The following is a 22,052-nucleotide window of genomic DNA, read 5'->3' as shown; positions in this document are numbered from 1 at the left end:
TACCAAGTGCTTGGAAGAGTACAATACAAAGGAGTTGATAAATATGTTCCCTGCCTACAGCGAGTTTACAGTCTAGAGGATGGGAAGAAGGGAAGAGTAGTGATGTGTTGGAAATGAAGAGGGAGGGAGTTTCAGGCCAGAGGGACGATGTGAGCAAGGTGTCAACAGCAGGATAGATGAGGTTGAGGAGCAATAAGTGAGAGAGAAATGTTCAGACTGGGCTGTAGCAGGAGAGGAGCAAGGATAAGTAGGAGGGAGGGAGCTATTGAGTAATAATAATAATAATGATGGTATTTGTTAAGTGCTTACTATGTGCCAAGCACTGTTCTAAACACTGGGGTAGATACAAGGTAATCAGGTTGTCCCACGTGGGGTTCACCGTCTTAATCCCCATTTTACAGATGAGGCAACTGAAGCACAGGGAAGTCAAGTGGCTTGCCCAAAGTCACACAGCTGACAAGTGGTGGAGGTGGAATTAGAACCCACAACCTCTGACTCCCAAGTCCGTGATCTTTCCACTAAGCCACGCTGCTCCTGAGTACCTTAAGTCAGATGGTGAGGCGTTTCTGATGATGCAGAGATGGATGGGCAACCGTTAAAGGAGGAGTGGGGAGATATGCGCAGAATGATGACTTAGAAAAATGGGACAGCAGAGTGGTGTATGGATCAGAAAGGGGAGAGACTGGCAGTAGGGAGGTCAACAAGGAGTCTGATGCAGTAGTCAAGGTGGGATATAATAAGCACGATAGCAGTCTGGGTAGAGAGGTAAAGGAGGTTGCTAGAGATTCATTCAATCATATTTACTGAGCGCTTACTGTGTGCAGAGCACTTTACTAAGCGCTTGATGTTTTGGAAGTAGACGAAAAGCAGCGTGGCCTGGTGGGCAGAGCATGGGCCTCAGAGGCAAAGGACCTGGATTCTAATCCTGGCACCTCCACTTGTCTGCTGTGTGACCTTGAACAAGGCACTTCTTCTGTGCCTCAGTTACCTCATCTGTAAAATGGGGATTAAGACTGTGAGCCCCATGTAGGATATGAACTGTGTCCAGCTGGATTGACTTGTATCTGCCCCAGAGTTTAATACAGTGCCTGGCAAATAGTAAGCGTTTAACAAATACCATAAAAAGAGGTAGAACTGACAGCATTTGGTGTTAAACTGAATATGTGGGTTGGATGAGAAAGATGAGTCAAGGATAATATCAAGGTTACAGACTTGTGACACAGGGAAGATGGTGGTGGCATATATAGTGATGGAAAAGTCAGCAGGAGGACAGGGTTTGGGCAGGAAGATGAGTTCTGTTTTGGACATGCTAAATTTGAGGTAATAATAAGAGAAGTCAGGGCTGGAGAGGTAGGAAAGGGAATCATTTGTGTAGAGATGTTAATTGAAGCTATGGGAGTGAATCAATTAACTAATCAATTGTATTTATTATTAATAACAATAATGTTATTTGTTAAGCCCTTACTATGTGCCAAGCACTGTTCTAAGTGCTGAGGTATATACAAGGTAATCAGGTTATCCCAGGTGGGGCTCACAGTCTTAATCCCCATTTCACAGAGGAGGCAACTAAGGCACAGGGAAGTCAAGTGACTTGCCCAAAGTCACACAGCTGACAAGTTGTGGAGCTGGGATTAGAACCACGACCTCTGACTCCCAAGCCCGTGCTCTTGCCACTAAGCCATGCTGTTGAAGTCCCTGAGGATCAGTCTAGGGGTGGAGAAGGAGAGAAAGAATGTGAGAGAGGCATCAAAATAGGTCAGAAAGTTGGAAGTGAGGCTTTGGAGGTCAGTAGATGATGGCAACTAGTAATTGGAGCCAATGTCAGACAATCTACTTGACGGATAGTGTTTGGGGAATTTCCAGACCCAAGATATAGCTCTACTGGAGGATGGAGGTGGGGGGATGATGGAGGGAGGGTCTCAAGGTCTCCCCTAAAATCTAGGCAAAGCCAGCAATGGGGCAAGGAAAGCAATTCACCCGTGGGCAAAACGGTTGGCATTTGGGCAGACACTCAGATTCTTTGCCTGAAAATGTAATAGTACAGAAAGCAACCCTGTCGGCATAGCCTCAACCTATTTCCTCTCATCTTTCCATGCTGAACAGGGACAAAACACTAGTTACAAATCCTCTTATCTGGCTAAAAATAAAAAGGCAGATTTAATTTGTACATTAAGAAGTATAATGGATCTGCCATGTATTTCAACCTTCCATTAGGTGTACTCCATGCAGACTGGAGTGGGTGGAAAAAAGCAGTCCAGATACTTGAAAATATTTAGAATCACTCTGTGTAGCCCAGAAATAGGAAGCTTGAAAAACACAGGCTGGAGTCTCTCCTCAAAGTGAAAGGGGCATCTAACACAGTGTTTGCAGCCAGTGGGTGCTCAGGCAAATGCTGCTAACTTAACTCACCTCCTTTCTTTTCTAAACAATGCAATGAGTGTGGATGCCAGAATCCCAAGGCTGGTTTTCTTGCATGAGGAAAATTCCTAGATCTGTCATACCCTCTAGACTGTGTGCTCATTATGGTCAAGGAATGTATCTGCTAATTCTGTTGTATGGTACGCTTCCCAGTGCTTAGAACAGTGCTCTGCATGTAGTAAGCGCTCAATAAATACCATTGACTGATGGATTAATTGGGCTGTTTGATTCCCTGCTGACTGTGAGAGAATGGATCTGCCATCCATCTTTCTGCTGCTAAGAATGTTGGCTCACAGGTGCTGATGGGGCCTTTAAGTCTGGAGCAAAGACCTTGAATGTGGCAGGGAGAGAAGCTGTCTTTGGAAAGAAATTGTCCATTATCTACAAACAGGAGAGGTGCAATGACAGAACAGGAAGGAAAATAGGAGCTGAAGAGAATATATTGATCCAGAAGCTGCCTTGTTGATCTCAACCTTTTCATAGTGAGGCCTTAGCATTTCTTAACACCAAAATACTGGGAGGCCCAAACTTTCCTCACTTGCATATCATCCCTTTGCTGGTTGGCAGCACTCCTCTTCAGGGTGGGAGAAGGGGACTGCTCCCCTTCTGAGCTACAGGGAGGAGCAAATGGGTGGACATATGGGGAGGGGATTCTGCAGTTCCATGAGTCCAGAGGTGGGCTCTTTAAATAACTTCCATCCGAACAGGCAAGTTATAGCTTCAGGGAGGCATTTCGGGGAATGGGTGAGTCTGGAGAGTGTAAGCTTAGGTGTTCCTCTCAGTCACCTCCACTGTGGATGAGAAAGTGATGGAAAGAGGATTCCAGCTTCTGGAACCAAACATTCTTTGAGTGTCAGTATCAACTGTATTTATTGAGGCCAGTGTCAGTATCACCAACAGTTTTGAGTGCCTGTTGTGTGAGAATCAGCATGGCCTAGTGGAAAGAGCATGGGCCTGGGAGTAAGTAGATCTGGGTTCTAATCCCGGCTTGGCCAACTTGCCTGCTGTGGGACCTTAAGCAAGTCACTTAACTTATCTGTGTCTTGTTTTCCTCATCTGTAAAGGCATGTGAGCCCAGCTTGAAACAGGTACAGTATCCAGCCTGATTATCTGGTATTGTAATACAGTGCTTGGCTCATAGCACTTAATCAACATTATTATTTTTATTATTATTTTATTATTATTATTTATTATTATTATTATTATTATCCTCCTATCTGGAATATATTTTCTTGTCCCTCCTCCCATCTACATTGTCAACTTCCTTGGGACAGGAACCATGTGCATTACATCCCGCCAACACCTCCAACTACAAATGTCTTTCTCTTCCCAGTCAAATCCTTCCCCAGCACCTGCTTTTTTATTTCTTTTTTTGTTTTGTCTTCTATTGGTATGTATTCATAAGTGCTTGATATGTGCCTGGCACTGTAAAAAGCGCTGGGGTAGATTCAAGCTAATCTAAACATGTCCAAGACTGAACTCCTTGTCTTCCCTCCCAAACCTTGCCCTCTCCCTGACTTTCCCATCTCTGTTGACGGCACTACCATCCTTCCCGTCTCACAAGCCCGCAACCTTGGTGTCATCCTCGACTCCGCTCTCTCATTCACCTCTCACATCCAAGCCGTCACCAAAACCTGCCGGTCTCAGCTCCGCAACATTGCCAAGATCCGCCCTTTCCTCTCCATCCATACCGCTACCCTGCTCATTCAAGCTCTCATCCAATCCCATCTGGACTACTGCATCAGCCTTCTCTCTGATCTCCCATCCTCGTGTCTCTCCCCACTTCAATCCATACTTCATGCTGCTGCCTGGATTATCTTTGTCCAGAAATGCTCTGGGCATATTACTCCCCTCCTCAAAAATCTCCAGTGGCTACCAATCAATCTGCGCATCAGGCAGAAACTCCTCACCCTGGGCTTCAAGGCTCTCCATCACCTCGCCCCCTCTTACCTCACCTCCCTTCTCTCCTTCTACAGCCCATCCCGCACCCTCCGCTCCTGTGCTGCTAATCTCCTCACCGTACCTCGTTCTCGCCTGTCCCGCCATCGACCCCCGGACCACGTCATCCCCCGGGCCTGGAATGCCCTCCCTCTGCCCATCCGCCAAGCTAGCTCTTTTCCTCCCTTCAAGGCCCTACTGAGAGCTCACCTCCTCCAGGAGGCCTTCCCAGACTGAGCCCCTTCCTTCCTCTCCCCCTCATCCCCCTCTCCATCCCCCCCATCTTACCTCCTTCCCTTCCCCACAGCACCTGTATATATGTATATATGTTTGTACATATTTATTACTCTATTTATTCATTTTACTTGTTCATATCTATTCTATTTGTTTTATTTTGTTAGTATGTTTGGTTTTGTTCTCTGTCTCCCCCTTTTAGACTGTGAGCCCACTGTTGGGTAGGGACTGTCTCTATAAGTTGCCAACTTGTACTTCCCAAGCACTTAGTACAGTGCTCTGCACACAGTAAGTGCTCAATAAATACGATTGATGATGATGATGATGATGATGATATTATTATCCTTATCATGAGATCACTGTACTAGGTGCTTGGGGGGGCATAGATTAGAAATTAAAAGCATGGTCTCTGACTCCTAAGAGCTTACATTGTAGTAGAGTGGGAGAAATAGGTTTAAAAAAGATGCAAGTGAGTAAATGAATCAACAACAAATAAGCAGACAGGAGTAGCTTCTTAGGAGGGCTTTGAAAGGCCTTTGGGGCAAGCACCCCCTAAACCAGGCCAGGGAGCCCACCCATACAACTGTTTGATCTGTCACTGGGGCAGAATCATCCTTCCACACTGGTTACTCAGCTCCAAGGCAGGGGTCCATCACAGAGGCAGTGGGAGAGGAGGTGTTGTGGCATTGTCTAATGCAGCTTTAATATAGAGGCTAGATAATAATAATAATAATAATAATAATAGTATTTATTAAGCGCTTACTATGTTCCAAGCACTGTGCTAAGCATTGGGGTAGATACAGGGTAATCAGGTTGTCCCACGTGGGGCTCACAGATGAGGTAACTGAGGCACAGAGAAGTTAAGTGACTTGTACAAGGTCACACAGCAGATGAATGGTGGAGCCAGGATTAGAACTCATGTCCTCTGAATCCCAAGCCCATACTCTTTCCATGAAGTTCTTATGAGATGGAGCCAGGACAGCGGGCACTAAGGCAAACCCTGAAATCTTGCTAGTGGGGGAGACATGTCTCAGGGCTTTTCAGTGAGATTTTCAATGACCCTGCAGGATGGACTGTGGTAGCCTTCTCTATGTCCTCCTATTACTCCAGAGAGTAAGCATATTCATATATCAAGCCAAACCCATTATGTTATGAAAACTGAGGTCAACCAGGCGAGAGAAAGCACTACCACTCCCGACTATTAAAGATCTTTCCATCATCAGAGAACATTAAGAGAAGGTTGATTCTCACGTTTCAGGTCAGTGGATTGATGCTTACAGTGCAAGAAAGGACAAATAGGAAGAGGAACGAAAATAGCCTTCAGAGTAGCACACTGACTTTGACCATTCATTCATTCATTCAATCGTATTTATTGAGTGCTTACTGTGTGCAGAGCGCATACTAAGACCATCAATAGAGAGAAAATTTCTGAAGAATTCACTTCTAGTTTTACTCAGCAATTGGTCCGCTCTGAAACTTGATATTTCTTGGGGACCTTGAAGATGGCCAGTTACGCCAGATATGTGCAACAGGCAGGCTCAGTGGGCCTAGTTAAACTTTAGGAAGAACTTCCTACACATAGAAACTGTGACTCTTGGGAACACAGGGAGCTTTGGGGAGTCAACTTGGCTGGAGAATTTTAAGCAAAGGGCAGTGGATGATAGTTTGGATACGATCTTGCCCAGAGGAAAGGGGATGAATAAAGTGACCCCTCACAGTCACTGCCAGACCCAGCATCGTATCAAGAGTGATTAAGATAAGGATAAGGAGGCATAGCTTCAAGTTGACTGCCTCTTTCCTGAGTTTCCCAGACCCAGACAAGACCAGGCTAGCTGCCAAGTTCACTGAACCATTAGCTTTGCAGCCTCCTCTGTTTCCTACCTGATTGCCTCTAAAGTTTGGGTAATTTATTTAAAATGAACAAACGAGAGTGACTGTACAAAGGATAACTGGTGGACTTGAGACATTCTGCACTCATAATAATAATAATAATTTTGGTATTTAAGTGCTTTTTTGTGGTATTTGTTAAGTGCTTTACTATGTGTCAAACAAGTTCTAAGCACTGGGGTAGATACAAGTTAATTAGGTCGGACACAATCCCAGTCCCGCATGGGGCTCGCAGTCTAAGTAGGAGGGAGAACAGGTATTTAATCCCCATTTTACTGTTGAGGACAGTGACACCTGGAGAAGTTAAATGACTTGCCCAAGGTCACACAGCAAACAGTTGGCAGAGACAGGATTAGAACCCAGGTCCTCTGACTCCCAGGCCTGTGCTCTTTCCACAACACAACGCTGCTTATCTAGGCCCCACAACACGCTGCTTATCTAGGCCCCACTGTTTCTCTCATATGAATATCAGTCAGATTTCAGTTGCTATAAGCATTGTGATCACGATCCTCACCTGGACTACTGGAAGAAAACGTCTAGTTTTCTACTGGGTAGTTCAGTTTTCTACTGGTCTATTCCCTGTCCAGTACTGGGTTTGTAGGAGGGCCAGCAGAGGGCTGGTGATATTCTTGAGTACCTTCAGTGGCCACCCTAGGAGGGAGAAGTTTAAAGGGCAGAACTTCCTACCTATCCAGGAGTTCTGCCCCTTCAACTACCACCCCACAACCCCCACCCCAGGATTCAGCATGAATTAAGTGCAGATCCTGGACTCAAAACTTCCCTTGCTCAATAGGGATTGGAGGATTGGAAGACAGTTTATGGAGCAGAACTACAGCAGCTGCAAAATGTTCTTTAAACTTCATCCTCCTCCTCCCCTGTCATGAAGTTCCAGTTTCCCTGGGGCTGCCAAACTGCTTGTGCCAGTCCCTACAAGTGCCTCTCGTGGAGGAGAGTACGTTGCCTTTCTCATCCCGAGCACTAAAATACCTTGTGAGGCCCTGTGGCTTACCATCCCTCACATAATTCTCTTGCCTCAGAGCCATTGCTCACTGGGAAGCAGTGTGGCCTAGTGGAAAGAGCAATGGCCTGGGTTCTAATCCCAGCTCCCCCACTGACCTGCTGTGTAATCTTGGGCAAGACACTTAACTTCTCTGTGCCTCAGTTCTCTCATCTGCAAAATGGGAATTCAATTCCTGTCCTCTCTTCTACTTATTCTATGAGTCTTATATTGGATCTGATTGTCCTGTATCTTCCCCAGCGCTAGTACAATACTTGGCATATAGTAACTGCCTAACAAATACCACAATTATTATTAAGTCCTGACCCTCCTCTCTGTCTATTAATAATAATAATTATGCTATGTGCCAGGCACTGTACTAAGCACTGGGTGGATACAAGCAAATTGGTTGGACACAGTCCCTTTCCCACATGGGACTCACAGACTCGAACCTCATTTTACAGATGAGGTAACTGAGGCACGGGGAAGTTAAATGACTTTCCCAAGATCACACAGCAGACAAGTGGCGGAGCTGGGATTAGAATCCGTGACCTTCCCACTCCCAGGCCATGCTCTATCAAATATGCCATGCTTCTTCCATTTGTCCATCTGGTTTTATACCCAGCAGCCCAGTTTTTAGCTCATCTGTGCCTTGTCCCCCAGTGAAATTCTCTAGTTTCGGATCAGTTCTGACCATGTTGGATGGATTTCTGCAAAATGATGGTTGCATGACAAAAATCACATCACACTACATGCCATTATGACATGTATGACCTCACGTGACAAGAAGCAGTGTGGTCTAGAGTTAAGAGCATGGACCTGGAAGTGAGGGGACCTGGGTTCTAATCCCAGCTCTGTCACTTGTCTGCTGTGTGACCTTGGGCAAATCACTCTGTGACTCAGTTACCTGATCTGTAAAATGGGGATTCTCCCTCCTACTTAGACTGTGAGCCCCATGTAGGAGAGGGACTGTGTCCAAACTGATTATCTTGTATCCATCCCAACGTTTAGTACAGTGCTTGGTACATAGAAGGGGCTTAACAAATATCACAGTTATTATTACAACGTGTGTCACAGGCATCAGTTTTTTTCAACGGCCGTTGCCAGTCACCCCATCTCTGAAAAGCCATGTTTCCTCCCTCCTTTCAAACCCTGTCCTGTACTTTGCAATACCTCCTTTGTAAATGCTCTCTTGGGCAAATTATCCCCCTCTAATAGTGCCTGCAAGCTTATGGGCCTCATTCCAATTTCCCAATTTTTTTCAGTCCATTCCATTTTTTTCTTTACAATACTTCAGGATACTGTATGTGAATAATAAGATGAAGTCACTGTTGCAATTCCAGGAGCATTAACAAACCCTTTAGAAGTCCCAAGGGAGAAGCAAAGTTTCTCCAGTCCCTCCCATATTTTCCACTAGATCTAGGAGAACATTGCCTAGGCCCTGGTGGCTACCGATAGTCCACCTCCTCTAGGCATCTGAAACATGGCGGGAAGACCCTGTAAGGTAGGATGGGCACAAACAGCCCCTGTGAGCAGTGGAATAGGAGGTTTAGTTCATGTCACACACATTACACTAGGCACCCAGCGTAACTTGGTGCCCATTTTACAGAAGCCCCACCAATTTCATACAATCTTAAAACATTTCTCCAGGAGGAGGCCTGAGTACTGGACGTGGAACAGAGTGGCAGCCAACCACTTCATTGCCAACAGAACCAATGGTAATTGACCACACCACCCTTCTCTCAAATACTCACCTTCCTCTTCCAGTTGGCAACTGGCAGAGACCCATGGCAGGGTTTGCACGTGGATACCACCTAGAATCTATGCTCTTTTCATATAGGACAGGAAATCCACAGGGGGCTGCCCCCGAGTGGTTAACACAATCCGTTCTCCGGTTTGCAGCCTGGAAAGTTGGGCTGACCACGTATCACAACACAGGAGGAAAATAAAACCCAAACAGATTATCTTTTCTTTACGGTTTCCCCAGCCTCATCCGTGGGTAAAATAAATCACCCAAATAAAGGGTTTAATTCCGTGATAACTGAGTGCAGCAGTATGTCGAGTTTATGGCCAATGGCTAAGTTTTACAAAAGCGCTGCATTATTTCAGAGCTCCAAGGAAGGAGTGCTGAGTGTGGTGGGTTTGCCAGGAGTGATAATAGGATAATAAATTACTGCGAGGTAAAGACAAACTCTCAGTTCTGTAGACTTATCGCTCTTATTTATGCAGCAACAATATCTAACTATGTGCAGTAATAAGATGTCCGCAATGTGAGGTCAATGCAGCAATTAGCGTCAACGCAGCACCCCGTACGTCTTGTTCAAGAGGGCTTTTTTGACACGATGGCTATTCATCTGTTTCAGCCTGGTGTTGGGGGTAGGAGTCCTGGGTTGTCATCATCATTGTCAATACTGTCGTCATTGTCATCAGCCTTTATCTAGCCACTGACCCCTTTCCCAGATCCTCCCTCTGACCTGGAATTCCCACCTCCTCCATATACACCAGACCATCAATCTCCCCACCTTCAAAGCCTTATTAAAATCACATCTCTTCCAAGATGCCCTCCCCAGTTAAGCCCTCTTTCCCCCGACTCCCTCTCCCTTCTGTGTTGTATGCATTTGGATCTGTACCCTATGGGAATTTGGTATTCACCCTACCCTTGGCCCCACGACACTTATTAATAATAATTAATAATTATGGTATTTGTTTAAGTGCTTACTATGTGCCAGGTACTGTGCTAAATGCTGGATTTATGTACATAGCTGCAATTTACTTATATTCATTCAATTATATTTATTGAGCACTTATTGTGTGTAGAGCACTGTAAGCACTTGATGCCTGTTTCCCCCTCTAGACTGTAAGCTTGTCATGGGAAGGGAATGTTTCTACTGACTGTTGTATTGTGCTCTCCCAAGCACTTAGTTCAGTGCTCTGCTCCCAGTAAGCCCTCAATAAATACTTTTGATCAGTTGATTGAGCAACAGTTGTGCAGAGCACTACACTGAGCACATGAAGAACATACAATAGAAGTTAAAGATGTAATTCCCTGCAACAGGGAGTGTAGAATTTAAAGAAGGAGACAGGAGACATAAATGGAGAGTGAAAGAATGCATATAAATGACATACATAAAAACAGGAATAATCACAAACCACCCACCCAGAAAAATATATTAGTGCAGATGGCATGACTGGGAAGATGGAGAGATTAATCAGGGAATGGCGCCTGGAGGTGGTGCCTTTTAGAAGAGACATGATTTGGGGAACTCAGCGGGAAAGTGTGTTCCAGGCAGGGGAAAGGTACTAAGCAGTGGGTTGGAGGTAGGCAAGGCAAGAGTGAGGGATGATTTGGAGGTTGGTGGTGGTGCATTTCTATCATAAAGTAGGAAAGACAAGCAGGGGATTTGGGGCTGCAGTTTCAGAGATTTTGCTCTTTAGACTGGAGAGGCTGAGACTAGTTCAACACTGGTGCTCCAGGGATAAATCAATCATATTTACTGAGCTCCTACTCTGTGCAGAGCACTGTACTATGCGGTTGGGAGAATATTATATAATTTGAAGACTCAATTCCTGCCCTCATGGAGTTACAATCTAGCAGAAAAGATAGATACAAAATAATTTACTAATAGGAGGCAAAAGAGAAGCAATGTGGTCTAGTGGATAGATCACAGACCTGGGAGTCAGAAGGACCTGGGTTCTAATCCCAGTTCCACCACTTCTCTGCTGTGTGACCTTGGGCAAGTCACTTTACTTCTCTGTGCCCTAGTTACCTTATCTGTAAAATGGGGATAAGAGTTGTGAACACCATACGGGACATGGACTGCATCCCATCTGATTAGCTTGTATCTACTCCAGCACTTAAAACAGTGTTTGGCACATAGTAGGCACTTAACAAATACCATAATAAAAAGAGAATGGAAAGATGGCTGTGTATGGGTAAGATTTTAAATAGTAGACTATGTATAGTCAGTAAGTACAGAAGGGATACGGGTGGTTTTGAGTGCTGAAGTTGGGAGGTGCTTAGCTTGGGCAGCAGTAAATAAATTTGGGAATGCCTGCTGGAGAAGTAGACTTTTAGAAGGGCTCTGAATAGGGGCAAGCTGTGGTCTGGTGGATTTGAAGGAGGAGGGATTTCCAGGAAGGATATGAGCAAGGGGAGATAGGCATAGGAGAAAAGAAGAAGGCACAGTGAGTAGGCTAGCTTGAGAAGAAAGAAGAATGTGAGCTGGGCTGAAGTGGAGCTAACCGAGTGCCATAAACCCAATGTCAGGAGTTTCTGCTTGATGCAGATTGGAATGGGCAACCACTGGAAGTTTTTGAGACATGGGAAAATGTGCAGAATGACATTTTAAAAAAATTATCTGGGCAGCCCAGTGAAGTATGGAGTGGAGAGGAAACTGGAGGGTGGAAGACCAATGAGGAGGTTGCTGTTTGGTTGGAGAGGAAAGGGTGGATCTGGGAAATGTTGTCTATACTAAATCCACTAGATTTTAGGCTCCTTGAGGGCAATGCTTGTGTCTACCGACTCTGTTGTTTTGCAATCTCCCAAGCATTTAGTACAGTGCTCTGCATAAAGAAAATGCTCAAAAAATACCATTGATTGATTGATTGATGACCCCAAGGACCATCTAGTTGGGTGTGGTGTAAAAGAGCATGGGCCTGGGAGTCAGAGGACCTGGGTTCTAATCCCAGTTCTGCCACTTGTCTGCTGTGTGAATTTAGGTAAGTCACTTTTATGAGCCTCAGTTTCCTCTTCTGGATATAAAATGGGTATTCAATACCTATTCTCCATCCCCCTTTGATTGTGAGCCCCAAATGGGACAGAGACTGTGTCTGTGTCTGAATATCTTGTATCAACCCCATCACTAAATTCAGGGCTGGCACATAGTAAGTGTTTAACAAATACCGTAAGTATTATAAATATCATCATCACCATAATCATTATTATTATTAGGAAAGAAAGGAGAAATGCAGGAGTGACACAAGAAATTAGTCAACTAGGGCTCCCAAGTTCTATCTCAGGTCCCAGATACCTGCCATGGCATTAATCTCCTTGTGGGCAGGGAACATCTCTACCAACTCTTTATTTGTACTCTCCCATGTGCTTAGTACAGTGCTCTGATCACACTAAGGACTGAATAAATATCATTGATTAATTCCACTAGCTCCTTTCTCTTTACTCTCTGCCTCATATTGCTGAGATAGTTGTGTTGAAGGGAAAAGGGAACAGGACTCATTCAGTGCAACATCTTGGACACAGAGCACCAAGTGGTATTTGACCTAACCCCATTAGATAAACCACTGTCAGGCTTTCTTTTCTAAAGGAGGATGACGGTAATCCATTTGCGTATTTGCTTAAGATCATTTTTTAGTCTCCTTAATATATAGGGGGGTTTTACTGTTAACATTTTGCTCTGTATCTTTGAGTTATCATCATCATTATGATATTTGTTAAGCACTTACTATGTGCCAGGCACTGTTCTAAGCACTGGGGTGGATTCATGCAAACCAGGTTGGACACAGTCCCTGTCCCATGTGGGGCTCACAGTCTCAATCACCATTTTACAGACTAGGTAACCAAGGCACAGAGAAGTGAAGTGACTTGCCCAAGGTCACACAGCAGACAAGTGGAGAAGTGGAGATTAGAACCCATGACCTGCTGACTCCGCGATCCGTGCTCTATCCACTACACCATGCTGCTTCATCATCAGTGGTATTTGATCCAACATTTGTTTTCTCCAGTTATCCTCAATAAATTCAACTATTCATTCAGTCGTATTTATTGAGTGCTTAAGAGGGTTGTTGTTATTATTATAGTAGTATTTAAGTACTTACTATATGTCAAGCATTGTACTAAATGCTGAGGTAGATATAAGTGGGTCTCAAACAGGGAGCACAGTCTAAGTAGGAGGGAGAACAAGCATTGAATCCCTAGTTAGCAGATGAGAGAACTAAGGCACAGAGAAGTTAAGTGATAGAGCAGGTAAGTGGCAGAGCAGTAATTAGAATCCAGGTCCTCTGCTTTTTCAATAGGTGAGAGAGGACACCTTATCAACGCCTTATCATGGCAGGAGAGTTTGAGTATGCTGATGAAGCTTAGATCTATGCCATACAGGGCAACCCACTACAGAAGGGTCTAAGCTGAAACATCAAAGTCGATTCACCTGTGCTAGGCAGCAGTGGCATGAGAAAGAGTCAAAGGTAGATGATCAGCTGATCAAAATGTTGATCAAAGACAACTCCAAAGACTCAATTTTTTGCTGAGTGGAAGAAGGCAATGGTAAACCACTTCCATAGCACTTCCATACCTCTACCAAGAAACTCTGTGGATACGCATACCAGAACAATGTCCATGGAATCGCTGTGGGTCAGAAATGACTCAGCAGCATTTGAAGAAGATAAGATAGAGGATAACGGTCATGTATTATTTGAGTATAAGTCTTTCATCAAGATGGTTGAATGTCCTGATTTAGAAAAAATAATTAGATGTGGTGGAATGGCAGTAAGATTTATCCCAAAAGTCCTCTCTATCAATTGGCAGAGAGAATATAAGGGAAAGGAGAAGGTCTCTGAAGTCTTTCTTTCCTCTCCTGCTCTGGTTCCATAGACCTGAAAACCCCCATAGTGCTCACCTCAGTGACTGGTAAAAGGTTTGCTGCAAAAACTAGGACTGAAGACGAACTAGCTTCCCTTGCCTCCTCCACCCTAGTAGAACAATCTCCAGCAGGAGGATTGCTTTCTTCCCCTATGTAGACATGCTTTACTGAGCTTCTCTCATTGATATGAGGGGATTTGATTTCAGGTTACAAGCAATTAGACTAATGACCGCAGAAGAACCAAATTGGGTTAGCTATTTTATAGAAGCAGAGAAGCAGTGTGGCTTAGTGGATAGAGCATGGCCTGGGAGTCAGAAGGACCTGGGGTCTAATCCCAGCTCTGCTACTTGTCTGCTCTGTGACTGAGAGCAAGTCACTTAACTTTTCTGTGCCCCAGTTACCTCATCTGTAAAATGGGAATTAAGACTCTGATCCCCATGAGGGACATGTAGTGTGTCTACCTGATTAGCCTGAGAAGCTAGTGAGAATAGAAGCAGCATGGCATAGTGGATAGAGCATGGGCCTGGGAGTCAGAAGATCATGGGTTTTAATTCCAGTTCCACCACTTGTCTGCTGTGTGACCTTGGGGCAGTCATTTCACTTCTCTGGGCCTCAGTTATCTCATCTGTAAAATGGGGATTAAGACTGTGGGCACCACATGGACAGGGACTGGGTCCAACTCGATTTGTTTGTATCCACTCCAGCGCTTAGTACAGTGCCTGGCACATAGTAAGTGCTTAACAAATACCATCATTATTATTAGCTTGCATCTACCCCGGTGCTTAGTACAGTGAGTGCCTGGTTCATAGTACACAGTAAGTACTCAATAAATACGATTGAATGAATAGTAAGCACTTAACAAATGCCATAAAAAACTGTTTAAGTGAATTACCTGTGACAGATTTCTAATCTCTCATTAGTTGTGAATCTGTCTTCCCTCTGACCATCTCCTGTGTGACACTACTTATAGCAATAATTATAGTATTTATTTCAGTGCATACCTCATGCTAAGCTTTGGGATAGATACAAATTAAAAACAGTTCTTGCCCTATATGGGGTTCATAATCGAAGAATCCAATCCCCAGTTTGCACATGAGGAGACTGAAGCACAGAGAAGGTAAGTGACTCTCCCAAGATCACATGGGCCAGTGTTCTTTCCACTAGGCTATTTGGCCTCCAACATAATAGTAGCTCTTTCTGGGTCTATAAAACCATGGTTGCCTCCCCTACTTCATGTAAGTAGGTTTCAGGGCTGCCACCCTCTTTGCCAAACTAGGGGACAAGATGCTGCCCCAGATTTTTCTTATCCATGGCTTTGTATTCTATTGCACTTTCCAAGTATTCAGCACTGCGCTCAGTAGTTGGTCAGTTAATACAATTACTACTACTACTACTACTAGAACAACAGCTATTTTCCATGCCACTTCTCACCTCCATTAGCATAGTTAACAGAGAATTGTTTTTATCAGAGGGGGAAAATAGATAGCAAAAGAGAGAAGGAAAAACGGACTTGGCTGAAAGAAGCAAGGAGAAAAATTGAAATAGCAAAGCATCAGATATAACAGCACCAGAGCTATAGGACTCTATAGCACTAGGGAGGCAGTGCAATTTAGGGGAAAAAGCATGGGACTGGGAATCAGCAGACCTGGGTTCTAACCCAGCTCTGTCACTGGCCTGCTGTGTTACCTTGGGCAAGTCATTCAACCTCTCTGCCTTCATCTCCTCATCTGTAAAATGGTGATGAGATAACTTCTCTCCCTATCTCTTATATTGTGAGCCCCATGTGGGACAGGGACTGTGTCCAATTTGACAATCTTGTATCTACCCCAGTGCACAAGGAAGCAGTGAATAAATACCTTAATTATAGAGTTCCTTTCTTTTGAGATAGCCAAGGATCTTCTATGAAATTTATCTCACTGGTACTCCACCCATCTTTTGAGCTACATAGCTACAGGATATCATGATTGAAGCCCCATTGCAACCAATGGTAGCCCAGAGAGGTGAGGTTAATGGCAGGTCACACAAAGTCAGTTGTGAAGTCAGAAATCAAGTCCAGCTTTCAGTGCCTGTTGCAGGTTCCACCCCTAAATCTCACAACTCTTATTCATTATGTCCCACTCCTTCCTGAGGAGCCAATTTTCATACAGCTTACTTCCTTCCACCCTGTAAAACCATAGACCTGGAAACCCAGAGAATAAAAGCACCAAGCCTATGGGAAGGATTGACACAACTGTTATGCCTTCCAAATAGAAGGGAGGTAGGGCCTAATTGAAGAGAAAATTGAAGAGAAGCAACGTGGCCTAGTGATGATGATGCTTATGGTATTTGTTAAGTGCTTACTATGTGCCAAGCACTGTTCTAAGCACTGGGGAAAGAGCCTGGGCCTGGGAGACAGAGGACCTGGGTTCTAATCCCAGCTCCCCCACTGGTCTGCTGTGTGATCTTGGGCAAATCACTGAATTTCTCTGTGCCTCAGTTATCTCATTTGTAAAATGGGGATTAAGAACAGGTAGGACAGAGACTGTTTCCGACCTGATTATCCTGTATCTACCCCAGTGCTTAGGACAGTGTCTGGCCCATTGTAAGTGCTTAACAAATACCATTTAAAAAAGGAAAATGGACAGTAACCAAGTCCAATATATTTTCCTCAGGAACAATTCATTCCAAAGGAAACTTCAGAACTTGAACCTGAGACAGATTAGACTGAGGCTGTCACACACACACACACACACACACACACACACACACACACACACACGAGCATCTTCAATGATTGGCAAGCAGGGATTTGGGACTTGGGCAGGTATTTTTCCTTCCTGACTTGTATACTCAACACACATACTAACTTCACCTTTAGCAGCCATGGGCCTGATCAGAATTCATGAATGAGTTCCAGGCCCCCACAGTCAGATTCTTATCGATCTTCACTTGAATGAGGAACCATGCATTGTGTTAAGGTAAAGAAAGCAGAGGACAATGAGCCACTACTTTAGTCCTGGTGAGGGTTTTCCTGAACAGTGGAATTTGTCTCCCCTAATCAGGTTCGTTTCAGGAAAGTCCCCAAAAAACAGCATCAACATCAGTGGCATCATAATCATTTATATGAGCATTCATTAAGTGCTTAAAATGGGCCAGGCACTGTACCAAGCACTGGGGTTATTACACAGAAATCATTTAAGACATAGTTCCACATTCAGAGCCTAAGTGGTAGAGAGCAAACATGTAGAACAATAAGAGTATGATCCATACAACTGTGAAATCATTAAAACTCACAAAAACAACAACAGTAACATACATCAATACTTGTTAGGGGTGGTTTTCAGATACCTCACTCCTCTAGGCAAACAGTCGACAGGGAGAAATTGCCCGTCTTCGCAGTGTTCTAGCTATTGCTCTCCAGCAGGGGATGAAGGGCCATATTTGCAATATGGTGCAAAAGAGGAGAGAAAACCCCAGTAAGGGAGACACTCTTCCCCCTTGTTGCCTGCTCCAGATTAGATCAGGAGCTAAGTGGGAGACCTCAAAAAAGAAAGGAGTTTATTATGTCAGGTTACCTTATTTTATTTAATGATATTTGTTAGCATTGTACTAAGTGCTGGGGTAGAAACAAGTTAATCAGATTGGACATAGTCCCTGTACTACATAGGATTCACGGTCTTAATCCCCATTTTACAAATGAGGTAACTGAGGCCCAGAGAAGCTGTGACTTGCACAAGGTCACACAGCAGACCAGTGGCAGAGCCAGGATTAGAACCCAGGTCCTCTGACTTCCAGGCCCATGTTCTTTCTAGGATATGCTGCTTTTCATTTTCCTGCCATGATTTGCTTTGAGAAAGAGCATGAAATACCGCTGAGCCAGTGAGGGTGGGAACAAATCTGAGCCCAACAGGGGTTTGGTCCAATGGCTGGAGCCCGGGCCTGAGAGTAAGAAGGTTATGGGTTCTAATCCCTGCTCTGCCACTTGTCTGCTGTGTGACCTTGGGCAAGTTACTTAACTCCTCTGGATCTCAGTTCCCTCAGCTGTAAAATGGGGATTAAGACTTTGAGCCCTATGTGGGACATAGGGCTCAATTATTTCATATCTACCCCAACGCTTAGAACAGTACGTGGCACACAGTAGGTGCTTAACAGATGCTGCTATTATTGTTATTATTATTATTATGATGGGGGAGAGACTCAGTTCCTTAGAGCAATGTGCTCCCAATCAGGCTCACTCCTAATCCTGGGAAGAAGTTCTAGTTGGGGATTCTAAATGGCTTTAAAGGGTGTCTGAAAAGCCTGGTTTCATCTGGACCTCCCACCCGCAGATTCTTTCCCCAAGTTCACCAGAACCTCGTGGCAGGTCTGAATTGCCCCGGCCTTACATTGGCAATGCATTCAGCTTCTTCCAAATTTGCTCACACACCCAGTTAGACCCCAACAATCTCAGGTCTGGGGCCATAACCTCATGGGGATTCTTAGTGGAGGTTTCAGTCTTCACTCTCCAGGAAGGTGCCCTGAAAGTGTGGGTGAGAAGCACCTGGAAAACTCTTTGGAAAGGGAGGAGATTGAGATGTACTGGGCAGCCTTACGATGAATATAATCATGAAATGGGTTGGTGTGACTTGGATGAAGTCCAGACTCTGATATCCATACAGTATCAGGAATGTGTAGGATGCTCTCATCTTTCTAGAGGACTTTCCCATTACTTATATCATCTAGTCCCCACAACATCACGGTGAGGTAGGGAAGGGCAGATGTCATCATTACTGATTCTCAGATGAGGAATTTGAAAGCCCAAGAGGGCAGGTGACCCGCCTGAGATTGAGACAGTGGCACTGTACAAGACTGGAGTCCTGGGATCTTTCCACTAAGCCCCACTGCCTGACTGAGGTTTCCACCCAACTCAACAGTCCCAATTCATGACTAAGATGACACAGCCTTTTTGTGTGCTATGGAGAGTGGTTCCGGTGTCTTTCTTTGCCTTTCCATTTTCCCTTTCTCTCTCTCAATCCTTCTGCCTCCTTCCTCTGCTCTGTCCCCCTCTCCCTTTGATCCTGCTTTAGAAGCCCTAAGGGTTGTCTACCTCAGGTGACAGATATCCTATTCAGGGAGGAAATAGTGTTTGGCAATTTTACCAAGCCCAGGAGCTCCACATTGTTCTCCCAGCATGGCTTTAGCAGAGAATCCCATATGATCTTTCACATTCTTCCCTGAGTCAACAATGACATAGAAAACCAACATAATCAAAGATTCACTTCTTACTAGAAATTGCTTCCCACAATGCCCTGCCACCTTGTAAGAATGTAAGCTCCTTGTGGGGAGGAAATGTGTCACTTGCTTGTTTTGTCACTTGCATAGTCCCCAGTGGTCACTTAATAAATATGATTATTACTCCCCAATGAATAACTCTGCAGAGTTCAATGGCAGGGGTAGCCCCAAGTTCAGCGGCAGATGCTGTCCAGTGGTCCAGCTGCAGGGGAACTAGGAGTTGCTTATTTGCTTATTTCCTCTAACGCAGTCTGCATCAACAATAGAAGAGACAGAATCCAGACCCTGGTCTTTCTGAATACCCATTCCAGGACTTTTCCAGGCAAACAGATTTGGATCTGTTTTGACCTGACTACACTTCACAAATAGGTTGCATCTGAGTGTGCCCAGAAACACTTGCCTTCAATCATTGGTACTTATGGAGCATTTACTGTGTGTGGAGCACTGTTCTAAGTGCTTGTATTGACCTCTGTGCCAATCTTTTTGGGGAAATCCCCCAAAGTCTGGGTTTTCTCTGACACAGAGGCAGATCCACTTGAATGCCTACTGGAAAATTCTTTCATTTCCAAGATCTCCAGCTCTGTGCTGTAGGTCATCATTTCCCAAATGGGAAAGCACACCAATGCTTCCTGTGTGCCCCTAATTTTGTCACAGTACTGTTTTAGATTTTGACATTCATACGTGAGTGTATTCCTCAACAGGAGCCAAACAAAACTGCAAAACAAAATAGGTTGCCAGAAAACCAACACATAATCAAGCTGTATTGCCTCATCATCATCATCATCATCATCATCATCATCATCATCATCACCATCATCATCAATCATATTTATTGAGCGCTTACTGTGTGCAGAGCACTGTACTAAGCGCTTGGGAAGTACAAGTTGGCAACATATAGAGACAGTCCCTACCCAACAGTGGGCTCACAGTCTAAAAGGGGGAGACAGAGAACAAAACCAAACATACTAACAAAATAAAATAAATAGAATAGATATGTACAAGTAAAATAAATAAATAAATAGAGTAATAAATATGTACAAACATATATACATATATACAGGTGCTGTGGGGAAGGGAAGGAGGTAAGATGGGGGGATGGAGAGGGGGAGGAGGGGGAGAGGAAGGAAGGGGCTCAGTCTGGGAAGGCCTCCTGGAGGAGGTGAGCTCTCAGTAGGGCCTTGAAGGGAGGAAGAGAGCTAGCTTGGCGGATGGGCAGAGGGAGGGCATTCCAGGCCCAGGGGATGACGTGGGCCGGGGGTCGATGGCGGGACAGGCGAGAACGAGGTACGGTGAGGAGATTAGCAGCAGAGGAGCGGAGGGTGCGGGGTGGGCTGTAGAAGGAGAGAAGGGAGGTGAGGTAGGAGGGGACGAGGTGATGGAGAGCCTTGAAGCCCAGGGTGAGGAGTTTCAGCCTGATGCGCAGATTGATTGGTAGCCACTGGAGATTTTTGAGGAGGGGAGTAATATGCCCAGAGCATTTCTGGACAAAGATAATCCGGGCAGCAGCATGAAGTATGGATTGAAGTGGGGAGAGACACGAGGATGGGAGATCAGAGAGAAGGCTGATGCAGTAGTCCAGATGGGATAGGATGAGAGCTTGAATGAGCAGGGTAGCGATATGGATGGAGAGGAAAGGGCAGATCTTGGCGATGTTGCAGAGCTGAGACCGGCAGGTTTTGGTGACGGCTTGGATGTGAGGGGTGAATGAGAGAGCGGAGTCGAGGATGACACCAAGGTTGCGGGCTTGTGAGACGGGAAGGATGGTAGTGCCGTCAACAGAGATGGGAAAGTCAGGGAGAGGGCAAGGTTTGGGAGGGAAGACAAGGAGTTCAGTATTCAACATGTTGAGCTTTAGGTGGCGGGCAAACATCCAGATGGAAATGTCCTGAAGGCAGGAGGAGATGCGAGCCTGGAGAGAGGGGGAGAGAGCAGGGGCAGAGATGTAGATCTGGGTGTCATCAGCGTAGAGATGATAGTTGAAGCCGTGGGAGCGAATGAGGTCACCAAGGGAGTGTGTGTAGATCATAATCATCATTAGTATTGATAATAACAATAATCACAAATATCACCCACTTATACACTGAGCACTGTTCTAGAGTCTGGGAACATTAAAAGAAAGACTATTGCAAAAATGGTCTAAGACTTTGAATCATGAGGAGATAGAAATTCTGCTCCTTATTGACTTTTGGTTTTCTTTTGAGTATTGTGTATTGGTCATTGCCTCCAATGCTATTTTTATGTATTATTGTTTCATTGCTCCCAATGTGTCTGTCTCCAGTTCCCTCCCCCAGCTTTAGTCATAGGCTGAATGGCCCTAGAAAGACAGATCTAATTCTCACTTGAGTACTCATTCCCAATGCTTTGTACATTGCACTGCACACAATAGGTTCTTAATAAATACTACTATTACTTCTAGTCTGATAATTTTATATAGACTAGACTTTCTACTTAAAAGAGGTCCTGGAATGCCACAGCCACCTCAAATTCTCCCCTGCAATATAACCAGAAGGGGAAAATTGGCCCTGGTGGAGATGACCTGGAGGGACTCCATTACTGCCAGGCCACGTGGATTCTCCTAGTCATTCTAGGATCTGTAGCCCTCATAATACTGTCCACTGATCCCAGAAATATTGGGGTCCAGGAGCCTCTCTTGTCCCACCCTTCTCTTCCCTATCAACTCCTACACAGAGGTCCATATTATCTGGTAACAGGTCCGATGTCAAGGCTGGCACAAG

The sequence above is a fragment of the Tachyglossus aculeatus genome, chromosome X1, assembly GCF_015852505.1.
Source record: "Tachyglossus aculeatus isolate mTacAcu1 chromosome X1, mTacAcu1.pri, whole genome shotgun sequence".
NCBI lineage: Eukaryota > Metazoa > Chordata > Mammalia > Monotremata > Tachyglossidae > Tachyglossus > Tachyglossus aculeatus.
Note: the sequence above shows the minus strand (reverse complement) of the source record.